General features: G+C 46.2%; 1 pseudogene; it reads right to left on the reverse strand.

The window, feature by feature from the left end:
- On the reverse strand, positions 1 to 1,456 carry LOC133927810 (small ribosomal subunit protein eS4-like; annotated as a pseudogene).
- Between the last annotated feature and the right edge of the window lie 12,756 nt (positions 1,457 to 14,212).

Here is a 14,212-nt window from a genome sequence, read left to right on the forward strand (position 1 = left end):
CTACTGTACTTTTATGATGCTGAGCTTGATACCCTTACCCTTGGGGAGACTCACCCAAGCTTTGTTGCCCTTGCCAATTGTGAACACATTTCCAAGATGGGTGGCAAAGACATGACGCAAGGCATCCTCCACATGGATGGTCTCAAATCTGCACTTATGCTTCTCCCTGTTCTTTCTAACAAACTTGATGAAGTCAAGAATCTTGTTGGTCTCCAGATCAATCATGATTGTGCCATTTGCCTTGATAAGAGGATCGGGTAGCAGATAGTGAGGCCATCGTATGTGTTCAAATAAGGAATGCCCCTCTGACCAAACTGGACAGACCGGACCTTGCAAAGCTTGAACGGCACAAAGAAATAGTGGCAAACATTGAGACAGCACAACCCAAATAATATTGAATTAAGAACTAAATTAAGAAAGGCAATAGATTGTATGATAGAGGAATCAAACATCATCGTACTATTATTGTATTCAAAAGCAAAAGTTTAATATCAACACAGAATGTCAACTGCATATCATATCGAAATTAGTCACTTGGCATCATCCTTACAAAACTGAGCTCACGAGAACAAGACTGCTCAAACAACAAGGTAGGTCTTGTCATCATTAACAACCTTATATTCCGGTGTGTATTAATTTAAAAAGAATCACAATTTGGTAACATTGTACGCTCCACTGAAATAGTAAAGAGATGTTACAAGAATAAATAGCCTGACCTTTGCATCCTCATCCTTGATGGGATGAAGGCGGAAGCAACCCTTGGTGTCTTAGAGAAACCTGTAGTTCTCACCAGTCTTTGGAATGGAAATGACATCTGCCAAATAGAGCACATAATTGCATAAGCACTCAGCTTACCCATGAAACCAGCAAGGTAGGTCTTGTCAGTCCTAACCTTTTCATCTACCAACACATGGCGCTGCATCAGGATGGAGATCACCTCGCGGTAGGTCAGTGCATGCTTGAGCCTGTTTCTGATGATCAGAATCAGGGGCAGGCACTCCCTGGACTTATGAGGCCCAGATGAAGGCTTGGGAGCCTGATAAGCACAGCAAAGCAGCTAAAAGCATTACCATACTAAGCAGCAGCGAGTATTTGTTGGAAGCTGGAAACCATTTCAAGCAAAAAGAAGAAAAATGTGTAAACTTACAAAAGCTCATTGCTATACATTTTATGTGTTTTTATCAAACCTGGATCTTGCCTATACATTTATATGATGTTTCTGTTTTTCGCTGCTCTTGTGTCTCTTGTCCTGCTTTCTAGACAAGCTTTAGAGTACATTTCATTCAATCATTTTTTTCTTTGAGAATAACTTTCTCTTTGAACATATACCAAAAGGCATCTAACAATATTTTTTAGATAGAAAAAAACATCCAGCATTTTAAGAAAAAAGAAAGGGGAAGAAATACTTTCATCCAAAGGACTAGAGAAACAACCGCCTCACCATCCTCTTCTCCATTGGAAACCATAATGGAGACTGCTAAAGCAGCTGCAACTACAACTCTCCGACCCGACCTCTCCCTCCTCTCATGTGGTAGCGCAATCCACAACCACACTCCCTAAACAATTCCCTTCCTTTTCTCCCTTATCTCCTTCGTTGTCGATGGAGGAGACGAGATGGTGCCAATGGCAGTGTCAAAGTTGCATAGCCAGTTATTACTACTGGAGCTCATGCTCACCTTGAATACTTTGTTTTAGAATCCATTTTACAACTCTTAGCGTTTTCTCAATCCTATGCTTTGCACATGCATTTTTTCTCTTGTTCCTATGTTTCATATGTCATAAGGTCCAAGAGTATATTGTAATATTAAAAAAAAAACAAAACAAAAAAAAACGAATCGAGACCGAGCCGGTCACGAGACCGACTCGACTTCGAGGCCTTCACCATATAGCCAGGCCTGGGGCCATTTCAGAACCCGAGCCGCCCAACCCTAGCGCCGCCGCGTCGTCCTTCGCGTCGCGCTGCGCCGTGTCGTCCTTCGCGTCGCGCTGCGCCGCGTCGTCCTTCGCGTCGCGCTGCGCCGTGCAGCCGCGCTCCTCCGCACCGCGCTGCTGAGTCACCAGCCGTGCTGCCGAATCGCTAGTTCGCGCGCAAGCCACCACATCGTGTTCTGAGCTAGCCGCATCTCTCATCGCAGTGGATTGTCTTCGTTCTGCCACCGAGTCCGTAGGCCATCGAAAGGTGTGCTTTTGATCCATATGTTTCAATAGCTCATACTGATTGTTTAGATTCGGTGACTTGATTAGTGATTTCTATTTTTGAGTTGTATTATACCCATTGGTTTGTTTAGTGGCTGCAGAATAGGATACGTGATTTTGGATTGGTGAGACCTCTGGAAACAGGTTTGGCCATCCAAATGGTTTTGTTGCTGGATTTATATTGCTTTGTTCCTGTTATGAGGATTGGAAACCTCACGCTATGATTGATTAGAATATCTGAACTTTAGCTTCTGTGTAGGTAGCGACTGTTGAGAACTTGTAGTATATGGTTTAGGCTTTCCATATATTGGTAAAATGTGAATTTGGGACAGTACTATAGTAAATTACCTAAAGTGTTCTGCAGCTGACCGAATTAGGATTCCATAGAGTCAAGACTATAGGATTTGGATCAGTGTTTTGAAAGTACGTTTCTAGTTGGTGGTTCGTGCAGCCGATAAGGCTCAGCACAGAGTTTAATGTTATAAATTAACCCTGTTTAATGAATAAATTACCAAAGTGTTTAATTGAGAACTGGAAAGAGAATTCTTAAACAACAATATCATGATAGTTATTATTGTGTTCCATGTGAGAACACAGTTTTGGTGAGGTGTGTAGCTAATTGTTATTTTATTGTGCATGACGATTGTCTAGGTGGAGGCTCTAATCAGAGAGTTGAACCCTCTACTCGTCGTTCTACATCGCACGGTTAAGGCAAGTGCATGACGAACTTGTGTGTGCTGATATGGTTTGATTGTTGGTTGTTTTCTCAAATTGTTCGATTATATTATTTCAATATTCCTATTCTTTGTGTTGAAGTGATTCAAGTTTCATGACCGTATTTCTGACAAAAGTTTCCAATTATTTCTTTCATAACATTCATGTTCCGGTAGAACCGGATGTGCAGTTTGATTCTTATATTCATGTTCCTGTGAGTAAGTGCTGGCCCCACTTGCTCGGCTTTACCGGTAAATGCTAAGGATGTATTCAGGTGTTGTCCGTTTCAGACGGAAACTACTAATTTCTTGATGTATTCAAACGACTAGAAGCAATTCATTCGATTCTGTTTTTCTTCTGGATCCTGTTTCGCTCTCTTGTTTTTCAAGTTTTATATTGTACTTGCTGAGTGTTTTTACTCACACTTGTGTTTTTATTTGGTTTTAGGTACTAAATGACCGCGACATGTATTGGATGGGAGTAGCATCACGATGGAGCCCACACATCTCTATAATTTAGTTTTTTTTAAAGCATTGAAACAGTAGTTGCTAGTTGGATGGTTATTCGATTAATTGGACAAGTTGGTTATGTGTCACGGGTCTTAGAGTCGTATCGAGTCGGGATCTTTAACCGGGCTGTGATGATTACTTTCTGCTCATAAATATAATGCCTGTGAACTGTGTGGGATCTTTTTGTTTAGAAAACCGATAAATACCGGGGAAACTCTGCCGAAATTTCTAATAATTTTCAATCTTAGTGTAAATGATGATGAGAGTTGTAGCCTCAGGTTTGTAGGAACCCGGGGTGTTACAGTTGGTATCAGAGCCAGTTTATTGTTCCTAGGGAGTAGTGAATGGTTAACCTAGACAATTTACCAATAAAACTTGACATAGGTCCAACTTAGCTAAAAATTTGACACACTTATGCACAGTAGGAAGGGGTTTGCATGGGCATGCTTCGCATCTACGTTTCTGTTCGGAATTCTATTTCTCTTGTATGTTCCTTTGGGATATGATAACTTTATATTGTCATGCTCTTGTTAATGTTATGTTGATTAGAGCTATGCCTGCGAGAATGAGGGGCCGTGGAGGTGGTCGTGGGGGTGCCCATGGTGGTCGCACTGCTGGCCGTGGATGGGGTCGCACTGGCCGTCGTACCGGCCAAGCTAGGGCACCGGAACAAGTAGTGGAAGAGAATCATGAAGGTGGAGAATTTGGGGGTCACTCAATTGCTGGAGTTGAAGCCGCTAATGCTGCCCCAATGGCTTCTGTGGTCCAGAGGATGACGTACCCACGATGGATCTCTATGAGACTGGACACGTTTGATGGGTCAGGCATGCCAACGGAAGCTGCAGACTGGCTGCGCAAGATAGAGAAGGTCATGAATGGTTGTCGGATGACGTCCGAGGAGAAGGTTGAGTTTGCACCGCACCAGCTATCGGGTCAGGCAGATATCTGGTGGGATGGAACTTAAGGCGTGGGTCCCAGCCCGTGGTGACATCACTTGGGAGGTCTTTCTACAGCAGTTCATGGCCAAGTACTATCCAGTCTCTTTCAGGGATAGGATGAACGACGCACTAAATCACATCCAGCAAGGGAGCAGGACAGTGGATGAGTATGAGAGGGAGTTCAGCAACATTGTTCGTTTTGTGCCCAGTGTGGGTTGTGATGAGCGTGAGAAGGCTAGGAAGTTCTTCAGAGGACTAAATGCATGCTACCGAGAAGTGATGGGAAGAAATCCGCCTACTACTTATCTTACAGAAGTTGAGGAAGCTAGAGGAATGGAATTGGAGTTTCAACTTACTGCAGATCAGCAAAGACGTACTGGGGGTGTTAGTGCCCCAAATGGTGACCAGAAGAGGGAACCCCAGGAGGGAGGAGAGTCCTCTCAGCGTCCTCCCTTCAAGAAGTTCAGACCAAATCAGCAATCCCAGCAATCTCAGTCATCTAGGCTCAAGCAGTCAGGAACCCAGTCTTCTTCTGCACAACACCCTGCGAGAACCTCGTTTATGCGTCCGGCTCCAGGACAAGGCCTGATTTGCTTCAAGTGTGGGAAGTCTCATCATTCCTCAGAATGTGGTTTTTCTGGGACGTGTCGCATCTGTGGCAAGGATGGACATATGGGATCGGTTTGCAAGAGGAACCCAGATTCTCTCATCAAGTGGCAGCGGTCCAATTCTTCCTCAGCAGGATCTTCAGCAGCTGGTTCTTCTCGAGGTTCAGTTTCTTCCACCAACGTTCCTCGGGGTTCAGTTCAGATGATGGTCGCTCCTCCAGTGCCATACATCCAGGTTCCCCAGCAGTACCTGTCTTTACCACCAGGCTACAGCTGGCCTATGCCTCAGCTTCCTGCACCGTCGGCCCCGCTTCAGCTGACTGCGTCGTCTACTGCTCCACCGCCACAGCAAGTCGATGGAGGCCCTACTCCTTTGACTCCCGCCGGGATCTACACTATGCCCTCTGCTTCTTCTCTGGGTCGCCCAGACGTGGTCTCAGGTATTCTTACCGTCAATTTGCATGATGCCCTAGTTTTGTTTGATTCTGGTGCCACATTTTCGTTCGTTTCACTCGATTTTGTTAGAAGGGCTAATATCCCCAGCCAAGAAATTTCTCAGTCCGTCCAAGTTAACTCCCCAGGAGGTCTTATCTCTAGTTCAGCGGTATGCTCTGGTTGTGTAGTATCCATAGAAGGCGATGAATTTGTGGTAAATCTGATGGTAATTCCCTTACCGGTTTTTGACGTCGTTCTTGGCATGGATTGGTTACAACGGTACCGGGCCGTGATATCTTGCTTCTGGAGGACTATTACCTTGGAAGCACTATCAGGCAAAACAATAATCTTTCAGGCAAACACACCATCAGATTCTCTATCTGTGTTGTCAAGCTTATTTCCGGATCAGCGCTCCATGAAGTCTGGGTTTCTTTGGGGTTTAGTTGAGAAGCCAGTCTTGCCCTTAGCAATTGAAGAGATTCCTGTGGTTCGGGATTATCCCGATGTCTTCCCTGCCGAGTTGCCTGGGATGCCACCCAAGCGCGAAGTGATATTCCGTATTGACCTTATACCTGGAACTCGCCCTGTTTCCATAGCACCTTATCGTTTGGCTCGTCCATTCCAAGAGGAATTGAGGAAGCAATTGGATGATCTGCTATCCAAGAAGTTGATTCGGCATAGTGTGTCACCTTGGCGAGCTCCTGTTCTTTTTACTAAGAAGAAGGATGGAAGTTGGCGCATGTGTGTGGATTACAAAGGCTTGAACGCGGTGACAATCAAGAACAAGTACCCTTTGCCCCGCATTGATGAACTGTTTGACCGGCTGAGAGGAGCCAAAGTGTTTTCCAAGATTGACCTACAATCAGGGTATAATCAGATTCCGGTGCGGGAAGAGGATATTGAGAAGACAGCGTTTGCCACAATGTATGGGCACTACGAGTTCAGAGTCATGTCCTTCGGACTTACAAATGCGCCTGCTTATTTCATGGAGACAATGAACAACATGTTGTATCGATTTGGGGACTTCGTGGTGGTGTTCATTGACGACATCCTAATTTTTTCCAAGACCAAGGAGGAGCATGAACGGCATTTGAGAAAAGTACTCGAGACCTTACGCGATAACAAATTTTATGCTAAGTTAAAGAAGTGTGAGTTTTGGCTCTCAGAAGTCGGCTTTCTAGGGCATGTAATTAATCAGAAGGGTATCTCAGTCGACCCGAGCAAGGTTTCTACCGTGGTAGAATGGGAAAGACCGACTAATGTCAAGGAGGTGAGGAGTTTCTTGGGCATGGCAGGTTACTATCGACGATTTGTGAAGGATTTTTCAATTATCGCCAAGCCTATGACAATGCTCACACAAAAGAATGCGAAGTTTAGGTGGACTGAAGATTGTGAGCGTAGCTTTCAAGTACTAAAGGAGAGATTAGTGACCGCTCCTGTCCTCACCCTTCCTGAGCCTGGCAAACGTTTCACCGTTTATGTTCCTTGCGGCCTGACATCGTTTTTGTTCCTTCGTCGCCGTAGCCGCTTCTCTCCGAGCTTCGACCTCCGCCGCCGTTCTTCTCCGTCACCGACCACCGCAGAAGCCCCACCGACCATCGAGAACCCCCTAGTGAGACTCCTTGTCGCCGTCTCATTCTATTGCGCCAAAAATTGCCGAGTTTGGTAGCCCGTAGCGGTAGATCAAGCCTCGCCAGCGATGCTCCGGTGAAACGATGCTCCGGTGAAACCCGCGCCGGCGCCGCCTTCCGCCGGCCCCTGTCGCCGCTCCTCCCTCCCCAAATGACGATAGCCATTGCATCTCCCATCGACGGCCCAGATTAGATCAGCCAAACCCCATACCCCTTCGGTCCACCGTAGACCCGTGGACCCAGTCCATGGTACTGGTCCACCGTCCCGGTCAGCAGCCCCGTAGGCGCCACGTTGGCATCTACGCTGAGTCAGCAGCCGCGTAAGCTGCCACGTCAGCCCACCGAGCCCAGTCAACCTGCTGACGCAATAAATAGGTTTTTCAGTAAAAAATAATTCCCTTATTCCCAGAAAATAGGTAATTTTACATTTAGGCCCCCAAACTTTTATGTTTTCATAAATATGCCCCTAGTTAGTTCTGTATTATGCTTTTAACCCCTTGAACTTTTGTATAATTACAAGGTCCTTGAATTTTACATATAGGTCCCTAGAGCTTTCTGTTTTTTATAATTTAGTCCTTGTAATTTTTTAGAAAAGCCCCTATATATTAAAATTATCATAACTTTTTCATACGAACTCCGATTTAGGCAATTCTTGCGTTCAGGCGATCATAGAAGCGTGTACTGTCTATTAGTAGCCTTTTTAGAGTGCTTTCCCTCTATTTTGTGTGCTATACTTAGCTATTGTGTTTGTTTGCTTTCCGGTGTGCACAATTGCTTTAGGAAACGAGCAGTGTGTCAGCTTGCAAGGCTAGGCATTCGAGGACTTTGAGCAACCTGCATTCGAAAGAAAGTGTTCTTGACCACTTTGACACCATTATAGGATAATGTAGCTTTTATTTTTCCCTAGATGCATGCTTGTTTAAAATGGAATCCCATGGTTAGGGTTTTACTAGAATTTGTGTGACATTTTCTTGTAGCCTTTGAAGGGTTATGGGAAATAAAAAGGGTAGTTGTGCTAGTTCTATCATGGTTGGAGTAAATATTAATCCTGACTAATGTTTATGTAACAAGAATTTGGGTATGGTAATCTTGTAGTAACATGGTATAGAGATCCCAACTAGATGGCTAGTTTGAGGTGGAGCTGCACAGCAGTGTTATGTTTGTTCCTGTGTGGTATCCTAAGGACTAGATTGTGAAGTCCGTTACCCAGCATAACAGCACAACCACGAGGCCTATATGGGTACGGCCTGGTCAAATAATTAGTTGCCCTTCATATTCTGTACGCACTAGTGGACGGTTAAGTGCCACAAGAGGGGGTCTCTGCAGTGGATGGAATCCCTGTTAGCTGTGAAACCTTAGTGGGTGCATATAGATTTGGAGGTGCTTTTTAACGGCCTTGTAGTGAGACCCTGGCTCTACACCTCGGAAGTGTAAAGCAAAACGGGAATCACGACTCGTGGGTAAAGTGTGCAAACTCTGCAGAGTAATAAAACTGACCGATCAGCCGTGCTCATGGTTAAGAGCAGGCTTAGTCTTCTTCATAATTAGTGGAGATCTTGAATGGTTGGTCTGGGTAGTCGGGTGGTAGAACCCCCGATGAGTCGGTAGCCGGATATGGGATATCTGGTGAGTCTGGTAGTTGGATGGAATCCGATGAGTTTTTTCCTTTAATGTTGGAGTCATAACCTAGTAAATAGGCTGCTAGGTTCTTTTGAGTCCTAGGTTAGGATGGCATAGATGCAGTAAATCTGAGTCAAGCCTTTTTGTCCTAAGCCCTCATGTCATATCTTTCCTACACTTGCGGAGTACGATATGTACTCACACTTGTTGTTTTCAATAATAAATGCTGCTCAGTTGGAGAAGACTACGCAAAAATCAAGGAGGCTGAAGACTACAATGAAGTCAGAGCGTTCTAGGTCACGTTGTCCCCAGTCGGTTGCATGTGGTGTGTCCTGAAGCTTTCGTTAGAGTTTCTTCTTGTTCTTCCGCTGCGATCTAAAAACTCTAGTATTTATTTCAATAAAGTTGTTCTTGTTCGATATAAAACTATATATCACTGATATGTCATCGCATGTATGATGAAACTGATCCTGACATACATATGAAATACATCTGATTGTTCTTTTAAAAAACCGGGCATGACATCCTGCGCTCTCCACCAGCGTTGGAGCTGGTGCCGCTCCTCCCTGCCACCTCCTCCTCTGCCATGGCTAGCCTCCTCCATGCCTCGATCCCTGCTTCGTCTCCATCCCCGGATGCTCGAGATCCAACTCTGTAAGCTCAAATATGGCAATCAACCAACCTAACATATAGCTGTCTTACAGGAGCGACATGAGCAAGAAATCAGGCTCCCAACACAGCGTCACCCGAATCGAGACACTTCATCACGCAGACAAGGCAAAGACAGAGCACTACATTCTCGAACTGGTGGTGCAGCTCCACCATCTGGTGGTCCAGGTGAAGAACAGAGGCTACAGAAACAAATCCACAAAGCACGACCTGTCTCGATCGCGCAAGGGGTTGGATCTACAGGCAGAGACCAAGCACAACGCATCTCCAGTGAACAACGGCACAGTTTCAAGCCCGTTGTCGGACTGCGAACGCGAAACGCTGGACCAACTGAGCTTCAAGAGGACGAGCTACGGGAGAAGCAAGAGCTGCGAGCCTCCACCTGATAGAGGGAACAAGGCGCACCGGAGCTGGGACGCTTGCCGGAGCCAAGGCAACTCGCCGGCGAGGGAGTTGGGGAGGAACTCGGCTCCGGACCGTGACAAGACGAGGGATCTTGATGTAATAGATGGCTTGGATAGACTCATTTCGTACTCGCACCCCTCATCCCCAACGTTTTGTTAGATATGCTGCACAGATAGGAATTCTTTTGCTGCTTCTCCCCGTTCAACGATCGGCCGTGCATCTTGTATATGTGTGATCTACCTGTATATTGTCGTAGTTTATGTGCATCTATAATTTCGCGTTATAGTCTGCGATCGAGTGGAAATATATATAGCGAGATCAGAAGTGAAGTTCCGTGCCTCGTTCTCATCTTTGTTAGTCTCCTCGCTTCTTATTATTCCTGTGTTCAGAAGGGAAATCATTGTCTCCTGCCCTTGAAAAAAACATTTTTTTTTCGAATTTAACAGTTAAAAACTACGTATCAGTTATGCAAAAAGATTTTTTTTTCCGGCTAGTGAGAAAGGAATCGTCAATTGTCGACCATAACTGTAAAACAAAGACTGGTGTTACCAGCACTGCATCCATGTTTGCTTCTGAACCTACAGATCTCGCTGTGCTGTGGTGGGAGAATTACGCATCTCTTGTTCAGGAATTCTTTTAAATAACCATTTATTTTTCACTTTTTGCAGAAATAATATGCGATTAAAAAACTCAAAAATAATTATCTCGTGCCACCGTAGCTCTACTGTCATATGACAATAGTCTAATATATACCAGGTGGCTTTGTCGCACCGCAGTACGTGCAAAATCAATTTTTGCACTCCCAATTCACGACAACATTATGCATGCAGATTCTTTTTGCACTTACAAGGTACCACGCACACGTACACAACACCAAATCCACTCAGCGTGTGTGTAAATCGTGGGCGGAAGATAAGCTTAGGGTGAGTTTTGCTTTTGTGGCTTGGTGGCTTAAGAGTCGTGATCGGGTGCCGTCCGAGAACGTCATCAATACCACGGAATAAAAATCTTTTATGCCGAATTTGCTCTCTCTACCATCTTTATGTTTCCACATTTACACACTTGCAACTTACCTTTGTGTATTTACATTCCTAAGTAGTTTGTTAGGATTGTCTATATGTTACAAACTTTTTTGAACAGTAGGGTAGACACAATAGATAAATCTATGTCACATTTAGATAAAAATTGATATAAGTTTATTTTATAAAGTTTTTGGAGCTAATTAGTTTTAAGTGTCCTAATTTACTCACTCTTAGGACGTCACCGATCCCTTCAAGTGGTATCAGAGCCAGGGCTCACGCCTTTCACAAGGACACGGCAATTCAAGTGGTATTTGAGCCGTGTTCTTATTTTGATTAGTTAGGCTTCACCGTCTAGTGAGTTGTGATGCCTGGGGTAGGGATGGATACATGTAGTGCTCAATATTTTGATGGCACTCACTTCTCCAGTTAAAAATTTCTAATGACTTGTTATTTGCATGACAACGGTTTAGATGTTTGGATAGTCATCGAGGAGGGAATGAAGAAACGTCTCACAAACAAGGAGAGATAATTTGATGATTTGGTGAAGAGTATATGTTTCGCAGATACGAAACTCGTGTCGTCGAGTTGTTTATAACTTTGAATGTAATATTGCGAGCGTGCAGTATACAAAGTATACGAAAGATGAGATGATGTAATAATCGAAAACATATTAGCTTTATTTATTCATGTCAAAATCATAAATACAAAATTCTCATATTATACATGTCACTCCACAACATACACGCTATCTGACTATCTCATATAATTTAGCAATTGCTTTGTCTTAATTCTCGAGGCTTCGTAAAGCAACTCCAGTTAATTATGCATGTCTCTTCGGGCTACCTCCGATTAAGCTGTGCTGAGGGTCGTCGTATCATGGTCATCTCCGAGCCTTCAAGGCTATAGTCACATGCAATAAAGACCAACCGATGTAAGCGTTAGAAATAAAAGCAGTAAAGAAACAGGATAACAGTCTAGCATGAGTTTTTGGGACTGTTTATGTATCCCGAATCATCATCGGCCATGTATAGCCTCATAATTATGTATACATGAAGAGGTGAGCTGGGAGCGCGGCACGATGCGTAGCTACAACTGGTGCGGCAACTTAACCACAACCAGGAGCTCCAGTGCTGTGCTTGACTCACTAACTCCCTCTTCGGGGCCTCGGATGTATCCTCATCAGCCGACCGAAGGCAACAAGTAACGCGCCACGAAGGTGAAAGCCACACAGGCATGGGTGATCACTTTTGGGCCACAAAGGCTCCTATCGCAATGGCACATATATTTTCTACAATCCGCCTGATCATACAAACATGCAGGCACTACGCCACAAAGGTGGGGTAATCATAGTGAGCAGACACAAAGGCATTAGCATCACATTAGGCAACAAAAAGGGCATGATCAAATATCAGAGCCAGCCCTTCCTCATCTTGCAGAGCCATATCAGAGTCAACAACAGTAGGCCACAAGCATATACATCAAAACCAATAACAGAGCATTGTATATTCCTTAACATCGGAGTAAAAGGGGCAGCATATACGAATTGGGAAGCCACCCACATAGCTAATTCCATGGTCAATATCAAATTAACAAATGCAGGGGCCCTGATCCTGGCCAACTCAAAGATAGCTAATTCTTTGATCAATCACAGCAGTAGGGGACTAACAACAACAAGTAAACGGCCATGACGCAACTATCATAAGCAGCCCACACCACCAAGAGGAAACATCAATGTATTGAACCATCATGCTATTGATAGAACGACAATCCAATAAATCTATCAGGGCCATGCATTTGGGCATCAGTATCGTGATAAGCAGAAAAATCAGAGCCATAATCAGGGCCTCAGTGCAAGGTGCTAATAGAAAGAGCCACATCAGTCAAGTGCCACTGAAAAAGGAAGAAAGAATGAGGGCTTAGCTGGCGGCGCACAACATTGACTGAACTCCAGAAATCATCATCGACAAGTGGGCGAGCGGCACCACCACAAGAGCATACCAGCAAGCTGCAGTCTCATCAATGAGATAGAATATCTAAGGCAACATCCTAGTGACAGAAAGGGAAATACCAACACCACAGCGATCAGCCAGACAGGAAGGAGGCGATCAGGCCATCAGGACAACGGTGACCACCTAGGGAGAGAACCGCCGGCCGGCCTCGGATACCAGCACAACGGTACGCGTATAAATGGCACGGCAACAAAGCTATCACGACTCACGGCCAGAGCTCAAACTTCACTAGTGCATGGCTGGAGTACATGACTTTAACGGCACCTTGCTGGAACCCAGAGCTTCTTACAGCACACGGCTTGAGCTCAAGCGTTCGTGACACAAAGGCCAATCATCACAAAGAGGCAGCATTAGTGGCATGACACAACACAAATAGAGAGATCTTGGCAGCCAGGCCCCAGTAGGCGCAACGACAAGCATAGACATAAGCAGCAGGGACCAGGCTCATACATAAGCACAACGACGACATGCCTCCAGAGAGCATGACAGCACGATGACAGGCATCAACACAGAGCAGAAAGGGAGAGAGCACGTGGCACGGCCAAAGCACCGGCTACAATGGCACGGTCGGGCTAAACTTGATGGCGTGATGGTATTACCTTGCTGATGGTAGTGATGGGGCTGTGGCAATGTCTCGGTGCCGCAGGAGTTTGGCCGGACTCCATGGTGGCAAGGCCACCATGGCTTCAACGCAACAACAGGGGCTTATCCCTTCCTCTGTGAGTGGCGGCTGCAGGTCTGGGCGGCTCCCAGGACTCCATCGGAGCACAGCACGACTCGATGACTTGGGCAGGGGCACACACAAAGCAACGACAAGCGGCCATCAATGGGTGGCGCTATCAAATCCCTAATTTGTTTTTCCTCTTCCTCTCTCTTCCTCTCTCTTCCGCCTCTCCCATCCCCTCCCCGTGACCTCGCATGCCAGCGCCACGCCGCGCCGCGTCTGCTGTCGCATCGCTGCACCTGCAGTCCTAGCTCCCCGCACCGCGCAGCCCCGTCTCCGCCTCTATTTAAGAAGATGAACAATGCTCCTCTCCCCACTCCCCTTCCTAACATCCACTCTCTCTCCCTCCGAGCACTCCGCCACCTCCCTCTGAGCGTCACCGCCGCCGGTGAGCCCTCCCCCGGCCCTCTCCTCTCTCTCTCTCTCTCTCTCTCTCTCTCTCCCGTCCCTCCCCCTGTAGACATACCTGGGCCACCCATCGTCGTCAGCCGCCGCTTCCCGTCGTTGGGCCGCTGCCTCCCCGTTGCCGGCCGCCGCCTCCCTATCGCAGAACGCCGGATTCGACCGGCGAGGCCCGCCGCCGGCCTTCGTCGGCGCGTCGCCGCCGCCCGTCGCCCCTCCCTCTCTCTCGCCCTCTCGTTCTCTCTGCTACCCGAGCCAGCCCTCCCCTCTCTCTTCTCTCTCTCTTTTATCTTCGTAGCTAACGGCTGCCCCCCCCCCCCCCGAGCCGAC

Source organism: Phragmites australis, chromosome 8, assembly GCF_958298935.1.
Source record: "Phragmites australis chromosome 8, lpPhrAust1.1, whole genome shotgun sequence".
In the NCBI taxonomy this organism is placed as follows: domain Eukaryota; kingdom Viridiplantae; phylum Streptophyta; class Magnoliopsida; order Poales; family Poaceae; genus Phragmites; species Phragmites australis.